Raw genomic sequence first — 15,287 nt, forward strand, 5'->3', positions numbered from 1 at the left:
ATGAAAAGCAGTCAATCATAAACATTTAATTAATCTTATTAATGCGCATGCATGCAGGATAATATGATGCATGTACTTGCCACAACGCTCCCTCGAGCGACTCCATCTAACGATCGCGTATGACTACACTCCCTCAGTGCGACCTCAACTGCCAAGTCACTACCTTAACTAGTGCGATGCAATGCGATCGTGTTAGCCGAGTTATTAGTTAGGTCCATTCATCAAGCAGATTGAAAAATCTAGTACACCCCACGTATTAATGCCCTAAACTGGGTGCGAGGCCAAGAACCCCCAATGTGTGAGGCCGAGACCCCGCGGTCCGTGATCCCGCCGGGTTACTCTTCCCCGACTTCAAGCACATGAGGAGTGCCGAGAGAAAGGGATCGCTCGCGGTCACTACGGGGAGGCGCGGTACCCCAGCGTAGGTCGATAGCTCAGACAGAGTGTCTCATTCCACCATACCCGACTCACGAGGCTGTGGACCAATTTCAAGTGGGTTGTTAATGGGCTACAACGGTTGTAGGGTATTCCAGGTTCCATACATGTGTGAGCAAACAGGGTTAACAAACAAGGTTGGCTAGATAGGAGGCTAGACCGCATGAGTCAGGCGAGTGACAGACGAGTGATATCGGGCACAAGAGACCCATATAATCGAACTATAGCCACCCAAACACACCCGCCCAAACCCCCGGGTCTAGCCATAGCATAGTCCTACCGATGGAACTATCGTCTCTCCTCATGTTCCTGTCCAAGCCAAGAGGGTGAGGGTGATCCATAACATGTCAACTATCCAAATTATCAACAAGCTTAACATTATCATATTCTCAGGCATCTCAACCATACAAAATGGACATTCCTGCAAGCAAGCAATATTCTCAAGAAATAAAGTGCGTGTGTGAGTGTGGGTTCGTGAGGAAGTTAAACACTTCCTCCATCTTAAGAAATCATATGCACAAGGGTAATGGATCATACATCCTATGAAGCAACAACACATGAGAAAATCAAATAAAGCATGAACATGTATTAATCCATACACAAAATCATGTGAGAGGCAAGAACAATCATCATAAGAGTCAAACCTATAATTTCATACTATTTCAATAAACATACAATTCTTAGGGCTCCTCTAGTTTCTCCTAATATGGCATCCAAGCAATCAAAATCATTAATCTCATACTATAATTGGTGCTAGACCAGCTAAGAACAATAGTCCGCACCTTCGGATTTGTAGAAGGTGTGGGATCGACCTAAGAGGGTGGATTACGGGGGTGTTAATCAGGCGGAACCCCTAAAAATAACATTTATACGTTAGAACCCAAGCAAATCCCTTCTCATTCACATGGGTTTCACAGAAATGAGGGATGGCTCTTACCTAGATGATTAAGGGAGTGAAAAAGGGTGACCGGGGATGATTGGTTCCTTTTGGAGAAGATGTAGGGAGTTGTGGGGGGGTTGATTTCGTTGGGCCCCACATTGATTTAGGGTCCCCCTAGCTCTCCTTCACACTTTCTTCTCTCTCCTTTACTCCTTACTCTATCTCTCTTTACTCCTTGGTGGTTGTGGTAAAGGAGGAAGTTATGAGAGAGCTAGGGTTTTGTTTCCTAGACTTGGGCCCTTTGGCCTTAAGTTTCGTTAAATGCCTACAATGGCCCTCTAGGGCTCCCTATTAGTCTAGGGGCGGCCCTAACACTCCACCGGCCACCAAATTTGGTGAGTAGGTGCCCTATGGCCCAATGAAGGGCCATATAAAATTTGGAAACAAACGGATGAACGGTTATGAGGTTTGAGTTAACGGTTTCGATCCTTAAATGGCCCTGTAGGGGCCATTCTGGTGATTAGTGCGGTTCTAGTGGCCCTCTGGCCATGAAATTCATAGGATAGCTGCTCCATGACCCGATGAAGGGCCATGCAAAATTTGGGGACGATCGGATTTGGGGTTTGGTCGTACGGGTCCGATTTGCAATCAATGGTCACTGCTCCTCGATCGGGTCCCAGAGTTTGTGGACGGGTGTAGGAAAATCCATTAGACCTTCACCATAAATGTAGAAGGGATCCGATGGCTGGATAGCCTGGTATCTCGGTTTTATTTACAAGTGTCAGATTCTGATCCTGGCATTGATGGGGTGCATTTAGCCAGTGTCAGATCCCACTTCTGGATGTCCACCGGGTCCGTGGTCCGCGATGGTCCCCAAGCCCAGTGAGATTTATGTTCTCCTGAATTTTTGAAGTTTTTCGACCTTCTTGCGTCACGGTATAGCCCGTACGGGCTGTTGCTGAGTGCAGACGAGCCATCTGGCTTGACGGCCCGCACCAGGTCCTGTCATGACCTATCTAGTTTATTCTAATGAGCTAATCCTAGGTTAATTAACCCGTGTTACCCCACCGCGAATGGTTTAAACGAATGGTCGTGCAAAAAATCCTACGTGGACACCTCAAAACACTGTGCTGGTTGGACGGGATGTTACATGTTAATATCTTCGTTATTATATTAGTCTATTATATTTCAATACATGTCTTATTTTTTGTACCCGTAATTTTGTTTATTATATATGTAGTTATTTATAGAAAAGAATTTTAATTTTTCTAAACAAACAAGTTAAAATATAGGCCAACTATTTATTTGAAAGTCATGTTGTGTAGCACACGATCTGTTTGGGAGAGAGAAATCCAACATATCTTGTTAGCTTGAGCTATTAATAATTACATAGACCGGTGGGAGCCGACGGCACTTGAATTTCTTATGCTTTCAACAAAGACTATCCACACTCAATTATAATTTAGAAGTAATTTATATATGGATCAGGTTCAAGTTAGGTCGGGTAACCCCAGATCTTAACTTGAGCCCGACCCAAGTTTTATTGGTTTGGTGTTTATATATCCCAGACCAATTCCGGTGCATCCTATCCAAGCTCAACCCAATGTTGGGCCGGTCACAGCCGGTCAAGTTGAACCCGCCCAACGTTCAGCCCTACACCGTATAGGCAGCATGGGTCACCACGGTTATGGTCCAAAATGTGGGACCCACTGTAGATGGAGCGTAGTCTGAATAGAATCAATTGAATGATCATTGTCCACTGACAAGTGGCTATGAGTGGACGTCTAAAAAGGAAAATGGTTAAGACTCCAAATTCATCAATCAAAATGAGTGGTTGAGATAGTTTAATGGTGGTTTTTTAGAGATATGCTCCATCAGCAGCAAAACCAACAGTGTGGATGGTCTTGATTGATATACACAGACGCCACGTGAACCGTGGATGAGTGTCCAGCTCTTCTTGTTGTCAACACCTCTCTTGTGTCAGATCAACAAGTTACTAAACAGTGGTGACTCATACACCACACATTGTGGTATGCCAATTCAGGCTTCCAATTTGTGGGGCCCCGGAGCTGATCGAGTTCAGACCGTGAATCTGCACCATCTAATTGGAAGTGATCAAATGGACGGTCAAAATGAGAATTCTCAGAAGCCCAAGTTCAATGGCTGAAAGTGGATGGACCCTCCACATGTATGGCGGATGGCGCACTTCACCGAACAGAAGGCCAAAGTAGCACACGTGGGCAAGTCCGTGCCATTCATTAGGTGGGCCCATGGTGATCGTGCATTGGCCCAAAATCGGACTATTTTTAAGGACAGCCACGCGTTAAAAAATGGACGGATAAGATGGTGATCAGTAATCCACATTCGGTGAACGTTGATAAGTTGAACTACCTGATTTCTTTTGAACTGTCACATTCACTGCGGGGCCCGCCTATTCAATGGTCTGGATCTCGCACAAGGCTCATGAGCCATTTTGCCTATCTCGCGATCCATGTTATCCTGAGAGTAAGAGCTTTGCTAAGCGCAAGTACACGCATGTGCACATAAAGCTCATGTGCGAGTCACACATGTGACAGCATGGCACACGGGTGTAAGATCCAATCCATCCATCAGGTTGGTCAAACCTTCTACATCTTTTCCAAAAAATAAATCTTGTCCACACAACATGTGTACTCTAATATTAGAAATAAGTGAAAGAGTTAGAAAACTTCAACCAAGTTTTTCAGAGACGTACATTTTCTTTTCAAAAATTGGCCCACTTAATAAGTGGATCAAATTGATTCTCGATCTAGGCTATCAATATATTGGTCTCTTTCTGATGGATGGATTGGATCTCAGTCCTGCCATGCTGGCACATGTGTGGCAGCAAATGCGTGTGTACTTAGCAAAGCTCCTGATGCACTCTCTAGCATTGAATCAATGCACATGACTTGCTAGACAAGCTAATATTCGAAAAGTAAGCTATTGACTGGGGAAGCGCGTAGCCTCATCCAACAGGTGGCCCATCAATTGGACGGTTAGGATCGACAATCCATTCGGATTGATTATTGCTTAGAGAATGAAGGGCCCACGTTCATGTACCAGTGCTTTCCGACCTAGGTATAGGCGTACGGTCATGTCAGGCCTACCTTGATCTATATATCTTATCCACGCAGGCTATTTATTTTTGACAGATCATTTCAGGCCACCAACTCATAAAGGAGCCAGATCGAAGGCTAAGGTGGGCCACACCTCATGAAGTAGTGGAGATTTAAAGCCTACCATTGAAAACTTGGCGGGGCTACGTAAATTTTACATGAAGCTGATATTTATGTTTTCTTTACGAAGAGGTTGGATGGCAAATAAACCTTACGAAGTTTTCAACTGTGAGAGTTCAATCCTTATAGATTCATGTGGTGTGGTCCACCTTAGCCTTCTATTTGCCTCTTTTTTGAATTTATATACTAAAATGATATGTCAAAATAGATGAATGGGATGGATAAAACATATAATTATAGTCGGCCCCACAAAAACACTATCATGATGACCGTCCGTCTCTAGCCAGGTCCTGATGTGGTAATACCCGGTCCGCGCAGGCATATTTCCAACTATCCAAAAATCGGGCATCCGGAATCGGGCATAGAATTCCAGGTGATTTTAGAATAACGTATTTTGAAATATGCGTTGGGGTTTCCATCAATCACGGGTCCCGGGTCCTCTACAACATCTGTAGAAAAAGCTTATTCTACAACTTTTCTTGCGGGGCCCACTTTGGTTTGTCCAAGATTCCAACTGTCTAGAAGGGTTAGCTAGCTTTTCAATAACTGAGGAGTGGATTGCATAGACAACGAATGAGGTGGACCCTACAGTTGAATAACAATCACGCGTATTAAGCGTTTTAAAACGGACGTTGATAGAACGCGGTTTGGTTGGGGACCCAGTACCAGCCGGATGGCTAGCTTGTGTCAAAGCTATGTGGCCCTCCCATGATGTATGTGTTTTATTCATGTTATCTATACATTTTTTTTCCAGATCATTTTTAGGGCATGAGATAAAAGATGAGGCATATACAAAGCTCAGGTATCCCCCACCATAAGAAATGGTAAAAAATTTCTTAGGATATATAGAATTTTTGGATCAAGATGATATATGTTTTTTACTTCTTCTAAAAGCTATGACTTCTTAAATAGGTTGAATGAGAAATAAATATTATGGTGGTATGCAAGATGTTTATAAGGATAAAAGTTCAATTCCCACCGTTTGCTATTTGTGGTCTATTTAAGCATTGGATTTACCTCTTAATTTTAACTATATATTAAAATAATGTGGAAATATATATATATATATATATATATATATATATATATATATATATATATATATATATATATATATATATATATATATTGAACAAGACATATACATCATGGTGGGATCTACGTAGCGTTAACAACAATTATCTAACTGGTGATGTTTAACTAGCCAAACCCCGTCCCATTGATAAGCTTTACATGTAGGTAAATAGAGATAGGGGTCATACAGACTCTATTTGGCCCACCATGATTTATGTGTTTTATCCACATTATTCATTCATCTAAAATTGGAGCATATCAAAAGCTCAGGTGGACCATATCAAAGGAAATAGTGGTGATTGAACACCAATGGTTAAAACTTCTTAGGGCAATTCAAGAGTGGATTAAGTTGATGGTTTTGGTAGAACACATACATTATGGTGGGCCCTATAGAGTCCTAATAGTAGCTATCCACGGGAGTTTGCTTTTGAAGAGGATCCGGACACAAAAGAAAGAAAAGAAAAGAAGACATATAAGGTAGGCCACTCATTTTTCTTCACGTGACTTCTATGTTCACGGCTAATTAGAATCGACCCTCCCAAGTCCTTTGACTGGTGTACTTTGGTGATGAATCCTGACCATCCAATCAGTGAATCTTGATTATCCACAATAATAATAAAAGAAATCATGTGTTTTTTCAAACTTAATTACTATCTGATTTAACAGTCCATTTTTTAAATAATAAATGAGCTCTCAAGTCCCACTGCTTGACCACAAGTTACGGTCCACCGAGGGAATAACTTACAACCTTTCATGTGTGTGAGACAGCCCAACCAATTGACGAAGATTGCCTCCTGGTAACGAGGTGACCACCGGCCAGTGCTTTGTAGGCCCTACCATGAGGTATGTATTTCATATCATCCATCTACTTTTCCGATCATTTTTTAACACTAGGCAGATCCGAATCTCAGGTGAACCACAACACCGGAAAATACTGTTGATTGAATGTCTGCCGTTAAAAAACTTTCCTAGGGCTGATTATAATGTTTATTTTTCATCCAAACCATTGATCAAATCATACGTTAGGTAAAACACAAATATCAGCTTCAGCTAGCCAAAACTTTTGTGGACCCAGAAGTTTTAAATGATGAGCATTTCAATCACCAATGTTTCCTATAGTGCGGTCCACCTAAGATTTGGATCAGCAAAATAGATGACATTGATAAAACACATATATAATGGTGGAGCCCATAGAGTCCTAACACTAGCTATCTACAGGAGTTTGCGTTTGAAGAGGATCCGGGCACAAAAGAAAGAAAAGAAAAGAAAAGAAAACATATAAGGTGGGCCACTCATTTTTCTTCACGTGACTTCTATGTTCACGGGTAATTAGAATCGACCCTCCAATGTCCTTGACTGGTGTACTTTGGTGATAGGTCCAGACCATCCAATCAGTGAATCTTGATTGTCCATAATAATAATAATAATAATAAAAGAAACCATGTGTTTTTCAAACTTAATTACTATCTGATTTAACAGCCCATTTTTTAAATAGTAAATGGCGTCTAGAGTCTCACTGGTTGGACCACAAGTTACTGTCCACCCAGGGAATAACTTACGGCCTTTCATGTGTGTGAGAGCCCATCCAGTGGATGAGGATCACCTGCTGGTAGCAAGGTGGCTACTGGTCAGTACCTACTCTTTAGGCCCCACCATAAGGTATGTATTTTAATTACACCATCCATCCATTTTTCCGAATCATTTTATGACATTAGTTCAAACTTAGGCATATCCAAATCTCAAGTAAACCACATCACATGAAAACATTGGTGATTGAATGTCCGCCATTAAAAACTTTTCTAGAGCTGACTATAATGTTTATTTTTCATTCAAGCCATTGATTAAATCACAAAGACGTAGATAAAAGGAAAACATAAATATCAGCTTGATCCCAAATTTTTATGGACCCCAGATGTTTTAAATGATGGGCATTTAATCACCAATGTTTCCTATAACGTGGTCCACCTAAGATTTAGATTGGCAAAATATAAATGGACAACATTAAGGGTTAGTCAATGACAATAATAGCTAATTATAGCGAAATTTTTTAAAGAATTTTAAAAAATTCAGAATAGTGAGAATCTGAAATGATACAGGTAAGCAACCGGAGACCTGGTCGAATAGATTGGCCTCATCAAGATTATTATCTTGAGCAAAAATCTACCATGTCCACTCATTAAGTGGACCACACTTGTAGTTTTGCTATTTATCAATGGGTAGAAACTATTTTATAGTGTGACCCACCTAATAAGTAGATAGCTGATATTTGCAGTAGGTGATTCTGATGGTGGGCCGAGCATATTGGAAGGGTTGGATGTTACATTCACTTAATTAGTTTGAAGTCATTTGCAGGGACCGTAATGGTCCCATAGGTTGGACTTAGACCTTCACTCAGCAGATATGGCCCATAAATTGAATGGTTATAAACATCTATTCAACGCTAGTTTTGATAAATTTAAAAGCCATGGCCCATCACTTGCATGATGAGGATTTTCAGCCACATGTATATTGACATAAGTTAGGACAGAGGATGTATTGAATATTTCTCTGAAAAGTTAGTTGTTGAACATTCAGTCCATACTCCATTTACACCAAAACGTACTTGGCCCGGGCCCACTCATCACTGCCGTCCGATCAGGGTGACAAGTGACACATGATGATCTTGTAAAATCTCCATTCCTATCCTGTGGTGATGATGAGAGTTTGCACGGTTTTAGGAAATGTGGAGATAGCAAATTGCATTGAAAATTAACAAGCACGTCCATTTTTTCAGCCAATGTGGCAAATATGTAGCATATCCCAACCATTCAAAAATTGGATCACGCCATGATGATTATCCGGTACAAAAATAAATCCCATCCTCTATTGAGGTGGGCCACAATTGTACACTGAGTCATACCATCATCCATCCATTGATTTTGACATTGTGTCTTTTTTGATGGGTGGATGGGCCTGATTTTTGTACCACATGATCATCAAGATATGGCTACCTTTTCCAACGATCGGATATTGTACAAATATGCCACGTTGGCAGGAAAGAAATGGATGTATGTAAAGTTCCTGTACAGCCAATGCATGTTCATTTCTGTGTTTAATTTCCACCGTCTGCTTGTCCATTTCCACTTGCTACTCTCTATTTTAAAAAAATAATATAAAAATAATATAAAAAAAAACTAATTAGGTCTGGTAACATATGGTGATTATGCATCTATTTGATGAATTTTAATTAGTGTTTGACTAACTTGATTAATTGGACTAATCACTAATTAAATATAATTAGTTGTAGCTTTGCTACGTCAATTTAAATAAAAAATACAAAATAAGTGATTAGTAGAGCAACTGTATGTGAACCTTCCCATACAACCCTTTCTTTCACTCCAAATATTGTGTATGTAGGATATCTGAGTCATGTAAATGGTGGATCACGCTACAAAGATCAGGCAGCATTAATATCGGGCTGATCCGATCATAAGGTGGGCCACAAAAAAATTGTTGCATTAGATAATCGTTTTTACTTTGAATTAGACAGTGTGGACCATCCAATGAGTGGAGAAGCATAATTTTTGTCACAGAAGATCTTCATAGTGTGGCCCACCTTTTTCATGGTCAGGATGTCCTGTATTTATGAGGAATTGGTGGAAAAGTTACGGCTGCATGAGAAAGTTTGTGTACGGTGTAATTTGAGAAAAATATGCATATGTTTGGCCATGATTACCGAAGCTGTGATGATATGAGGCTCTTGTCGGTTGCTATGGTCGGCTAATAGATGGCTATGATAACACATACCCTTTTGTCTTTATTTCTAGGCTCGTTTCTTGTGAAAGGAGTTATAAAAGTGGAATCCAGACGTTGGGACCACTACCTAATGGAGTGGGGCCCACCAACTAATTGGGTTGTGGAAATGTATGGGTGGGGGTACACATCTGACAAGGTTATTGCTCCACTAATCTCCGCCGTCCAATTAAGTCAATGCCTGAGGTTTTGGGTGCGGGGACGGCAATGGGTTGGGTTTTTGGTGAGTGCGGCTCATATGCTAAATGGACGGAGCGATTCGCCCTATCGTGCTCACACGCGTCCTTTCTGCTTCCCATTTAAGTGAATCAAGCCAGTGGGTGAAACACGGATTGCATAGTGCGCGCGGATTAGGTACTACCCCCGTCTGTTCCGAGCTCGGGACAGGCGGAGGCTCCGAGGGTCACTGAAGGGCCACCGTGATATATGAACTTTATCCACACCGTCCATCCATTTTTTCATATTATTTTAGAGTATTATTCCTAAAATAACGAATATCCAAGTCTCAAATGGACCACAAGGTGGGGGGTTAAATTCCTACATTGATAAATTCTTAGGGACCACAGAAGTTTTGGATCAATATGATATCTATTTTTTTCACTTCATACAGCTTTACATGACCATATCGAGAGGTTGGATGGAAAACAAACTACAAATTGAGCCCTAAGAAGGTTTCAATGATGAGCGTCCTTAGCACCGCTGCTTCCTGTGGTGTGGTCCAATTGAGCCTTAGATCTGTCTTATTTTTAGTTCATTACTCTAGAATGATATGAAAAGAGGGATGGACAGTTTGGATAAGATCTCACGGTGGCCCCTCAGTGGCCCTAAGAGCCTCCGCTTGTCCCCAGCACCGAACAGGCAGGATTACCTAATTTGCGCCCTTGCATAGTGGCCCTGACACCAGGTAGCCCAGTGGTGTTGGGACATCTAGGATTTGATTGCACACCGACACCAAGGCTGGTACAACCACGTACTGTTATCAGAGATGTTTCATTTAATAAACGCTTGAAAGTTGTTAGACGCCGTACATGCACAACCAAGCCGTTGGGTTGAACAGGTAAGGTCTTCTCTGAAAGGTGCATGTGTGGCTCAATTGAAAGTTGTTGGACTCCGTACATGCACAACCAAGCCGTTGGGTTGAATAGGTAAGGTCTTCCCTGAAAGGTGCATGTGTGGCTCAATTGAGAAAAGAGATTAGGTTGGGTTGTGTACGATATTGGGTGTTGCGGGACGTGCTATGTTATATGTGTTTTATATAAGCATTGACCTTCGTTTTGATAGTTCATTTTAAGGCTTGAAGCCGAAAAATTGAAGCAGATCTAACCCTTCAAGTGAACCACACCACATGAAACTGTGGAGATAATGATACTCAACACTAAAACTTTTCTAGGGCCCATTGTAATATTTAGTTAACATCCAACATGCTGATAAGGTCACACAGACGTTGATGAAGGGAAAGATACAGATATTAGCTTGATATAAAACTTTTGTACCTTTGAAGAGTTTTTAATAGTGTTCATTTAATTACCACGGTTTATTACTGTGGGCTCAACTTGAGCTTTGGATCTGCTTCATTTTTTAGGTTTGTGACGTAAAATGAGTTGGTAGATAAATGGATGGTACGGATATAATATAAGTACACCATGGTAGGCCCAGCAGCACAAAACACATCACCACGCTATTGTTCGCTGGTGCGGGCAACACCACGTGGTGTAGTTATTTGATTTGATTGAGCCACTGTTTTTTTTTTTTTCCTGTTTTTTTGGTTAGCATGTTAGTAGTCTCACCGGCAGTTCACACATCACTGTTAGCCAACCTCTTTAGGGAATCGATACCAAGACCGTGTTCAAACGAGGTACGCCACTTGCTACAATCAAAGATGGCCTATGAAACGTTGTTTGAAAATTGCTAGGCACTTCAGTGGCCCATTTATGAGGCAGTAGGTGACCCAATCAAATTCTGCCAAGTCCCGGTGACACTAGTGTTACCATGTTGGGGTGGTTAGGGTTGTTCATTGAGTTGAACCGAGCCGAGCTGGCCTCAGCTCGACTCAGCTCAGGCACTAGTTGACCTCAATTCTAACTTAGCTCGGCTCGGTCTTCAAGCTTGACTGGCCAGCTTGGCTCGATTCGACCAGCAGCTCGAGCCGAGTTCGAGCTGAGTTCGCCATTGCAACATTTTCACAAATACTTGGACTACACCTTCAAAATCTCATTATATTTGAGATAGCAGCAATAGTTTTAAAAGTGTTTTATTAAACATCTTCTAAACAATATAGAAATCAAGAAAAAAAAAAAAGGTTGCTGGTTTCATGTACATACCTTCCTTGGCACCAGCCACATTTCTTTGAGTCATTTCATCAAATACTTGGTGAGCAACATCAATATCAAAGTACTTGAGTCACCGAACTAGCTCAATCCGAGTTCTATTCGAGCTGGGTTCAATTTGAGTCGAGTCATGCTGGGGCCAACTCGGTCTCGGCTCAAACCCATTTTCAAGCTCAAAAAATCAGCTCAACTCAGCTTCAACTCCGCTTCAAATCAAGTCAAATCGAGCTTTTTCAAGTGGAGTCAAGCGAGCTAACCAAGCTAGATTGGTTCATGTACACCTTTAGGGGTGGTGCCTGGTTTGGGTGGATCCCTAACATGCTTAACTATGAGCCCACTGTGATGTATGTGCCTTATATACATAATATCTATCCATTTTGAAAGGGTATGATCCTATAAATAAAGCATATATAAATCTTAGGTGGACCATACCATAGAAACCGTAATGATTGAATCCCCACCATTAAAAACTTTATAGGGCCACTGGAATGTTTATTTGCCATCCAACCCGTTGATATGGCCAAAAAGACCTAGATGAAGAGACCATACAAATATCAGCTTGATCCAACATTTTTTGTAGCCCACAACAAGTTTTTAATGCTCGATTATAACTATTTCCTGTATCATGGTCCACCTGAGATTTGGATCTGCTTCATTTTTGAGATCATGCCCTAAAATGAGTTTTCCAAATGTACGGACGGTGTGGATATAAGACACATACATCAAAGTGGACCCACGATCAGGGATCCCATCCCACCCCTGCAACATAAATACACGTGAGCGCATTGGTGGTGTTTCAATGAAAGCCACTCCATTCATCGTTTGCAACAGATCATTATAAGAATTGATCCCAAAAATCAGGGCCATCAAACACTTAAGTGGGCCACACCACATGTACTAGCGGGATACCACGAACACTATAAAAAAATCTTCTTGGCACTAAACCCAAGTACCGGAGAAAGCAGAAGTTTAGTTTCTCCCAACAACCTCTGCGTACTCACTACTCACCTTATGAAGGGTTGGATGTCATATAAATATCACAATGGGGAAGATTTCAACTGTAAACATCTGTTTCCACATTTTCCGATTGTGTGGCCCACTTGAGTTTTGGATAGGCAATAGCATGATAGTAGTGCTGGGCGTAGCCACTGTGCAGTTGGCTTGTGTGGCTCATCGTGGGTGGGCCCCACATGGTACATGTGGAACTCTCAAGTGTTGTGTTGAAGGAGCATGAACCCCTTGTATGTGAACTTTCTCATATGTAACCCCTACTTGATCCCAAAAATCAGGGTCCAAGCCTAGTCTAAAGGTCAGTTGGGCTCATTGGACCATCCAACCCATTGCCACCCTCACCAACAATCCCTCATGGGAAATATATAACTAAAAAATAAACAGCCCAAACGGTAGGTTCCACTTTAGATGGATTACAGATCAATAGGTATAAGAGATATGTAACTTAAATTAAACCATCCAAATAATGGCCCTTAGTTTAAATGGATTATAAACCAATGTAAAATAGTGAAATGATATTTAGTTGTTATAGTGGATGCCTGATGGATGGATTATATATGTATACTTACCAAACTAAGTTTTTGTATCAAAAAATCTTAATTTCTCACACCATGGTGAGATTTACAATGGGTACTCGAACCCATGACCTGGTGTTGAAACTCTAATGAGTTTACCATGGAGGCATGAATAAGGAACATGTAGTGACTTTCTAAGTTTTTGGTATTCAACATATATATTTATATTTTTAATTTATTTATTAATTTATAATAAATGTTTTAAAAAAATTTTAAAGATAATATCCCAAGGAAAACCTCAGTTCTGAAAATCTCTAAGAACTTCCTTGGTGAGAAATTGTGAAAGACGATATTTGTCCCCTGAGAACTAAGTACGCAAAGAGCATCGATGTTTCTACCCATCAAAGGGTTGTCTCTCTTTTAACTGAAATTCATTCTTATAGCTTTGCTAAGGCCACATGTGTAGCAACAAAGCTTGTGTATATTTCACACATGTGACTGCATAACACAACAAGATCTGAGATCTAGTCCATCTATCAATAGCACCACTGTATTGATGCCCTACCCCAATAATCAGGTAGGCCATAGTTTGCAAAACAAACGCATGGCTCTGGGAAACTTGGCTGAAGTTTTCTAACCCATCTACCTGTTTCCAATATTGAGGCCTACATGCTCATTGAACTAGATTTTATTTTTGGATATGCATGTAGAAGGTCGAACCAATCTTATGGATGGATTCAATCTGGCTGGTATTGTTGGTATTCAATTCAAACACAAGGTCACACATGTGTAACTGGCCTAATTTTAATTATGTGTATGTATGTGTCAGGCACACTAGAGTTATATTCGGCTCAAATTAAACCAAATGTTATGTGACCCCAAATACCAAATAGCAAGATTAGGACTAGATTTGTGAAGCTTGACCTAACTACTTAACTATTGATTGATGAGGAATAAGGAGTTTTATAAAGGAGATGATTAGTCCTTCAATTGAAATGAGTTCCTTTTTTCTTGAAGACGGGCTTTTTATTGCAAAGATAATAACTTGGTTGTGTTCATTAATAAAATAAATATTAAGAGAGAAAAAGAAAAATTAAAGACCAAGTGCTAATTTTACAAATATGAATGTAGATGAGGTACAATCTACAGATAAAAGTAAATAAAGTAAAAAAATGACCAATGGCAGTTTAAGTGGACGACATGGCCATGGATTGTTAACAGTCTTTCAGACTTGAGTGGTGATGAGACAGTCATGGCACTCAAGGTTTTTAGTCAATAGAATGTGACCGAGAAAATCATTAAGGACTTACCGATTCAAGGGGCATTTGACAATATGCCTTTGATTATTTACTAAACTAAATCCGACTTGCTACAACGATGTGTTGGATAGAAGTGGAGGGTAAATAAAGCTACGTTAATCAATTTGAACTTGCAGATTGATCAACAATGCTGAGGTGAAAAAAGATTTAATTGATTGGATTGGTGATGGCCCATAACCCATTATTCTATGCTGTATTTATACACTTAGGTTAGGCAGTAGCCTTGCATATGGTCCCTCAGTTTTTGTAATCTATGTTCCAATCTTTATAGGTACATGTGGTGAATTAAATCTGCCCATATATCATTAGTTATCAATGCCTTCGCAATGTGTTGAGTTATGCATGCTTTCTAAGTGTTTTGCATATGTACAGTCTATGCTTACTTGCCGCATGTTATTGGGAGGGTGACTGTCTCTAAGAATTCGATCTAGACATTTTTTGAGTATCTTAGATTTCTTAGTGCTTTTAGTATCTTCCCAATCCCTTTTCTCAGCACATTTTATATAAGTGTGCCAACATGTGGCGGCATCCTTACTTGTTGGATCTAGTTGTGGCGAATAGTGTATAAACAGGTATATATCATATAGGTACATATTAGCATGTACATGAGCTTTATTTCACATGGATGTGAACTTAGCAAATCTCTGATTATTAAGGATGAATTCACCCTTCACAGT

The sequence above is a fragment of the Magnolia sinica genome, chromosome 1 (genome assembly GCF_029962835.1).
Source record: "Magnolia sinica isolate HGM2019 chromosome 1, MsV1, whole genome shotgun sequence".
In the NCBI taxonomy this organism is placed as follows: domain Eukaryota; kingdom Viridiplantae; phylum Streptophyta; class Magnoliopsida; order Magnoliales; family Magnoliaceae; genus Magnolia; species Magnolia sinica.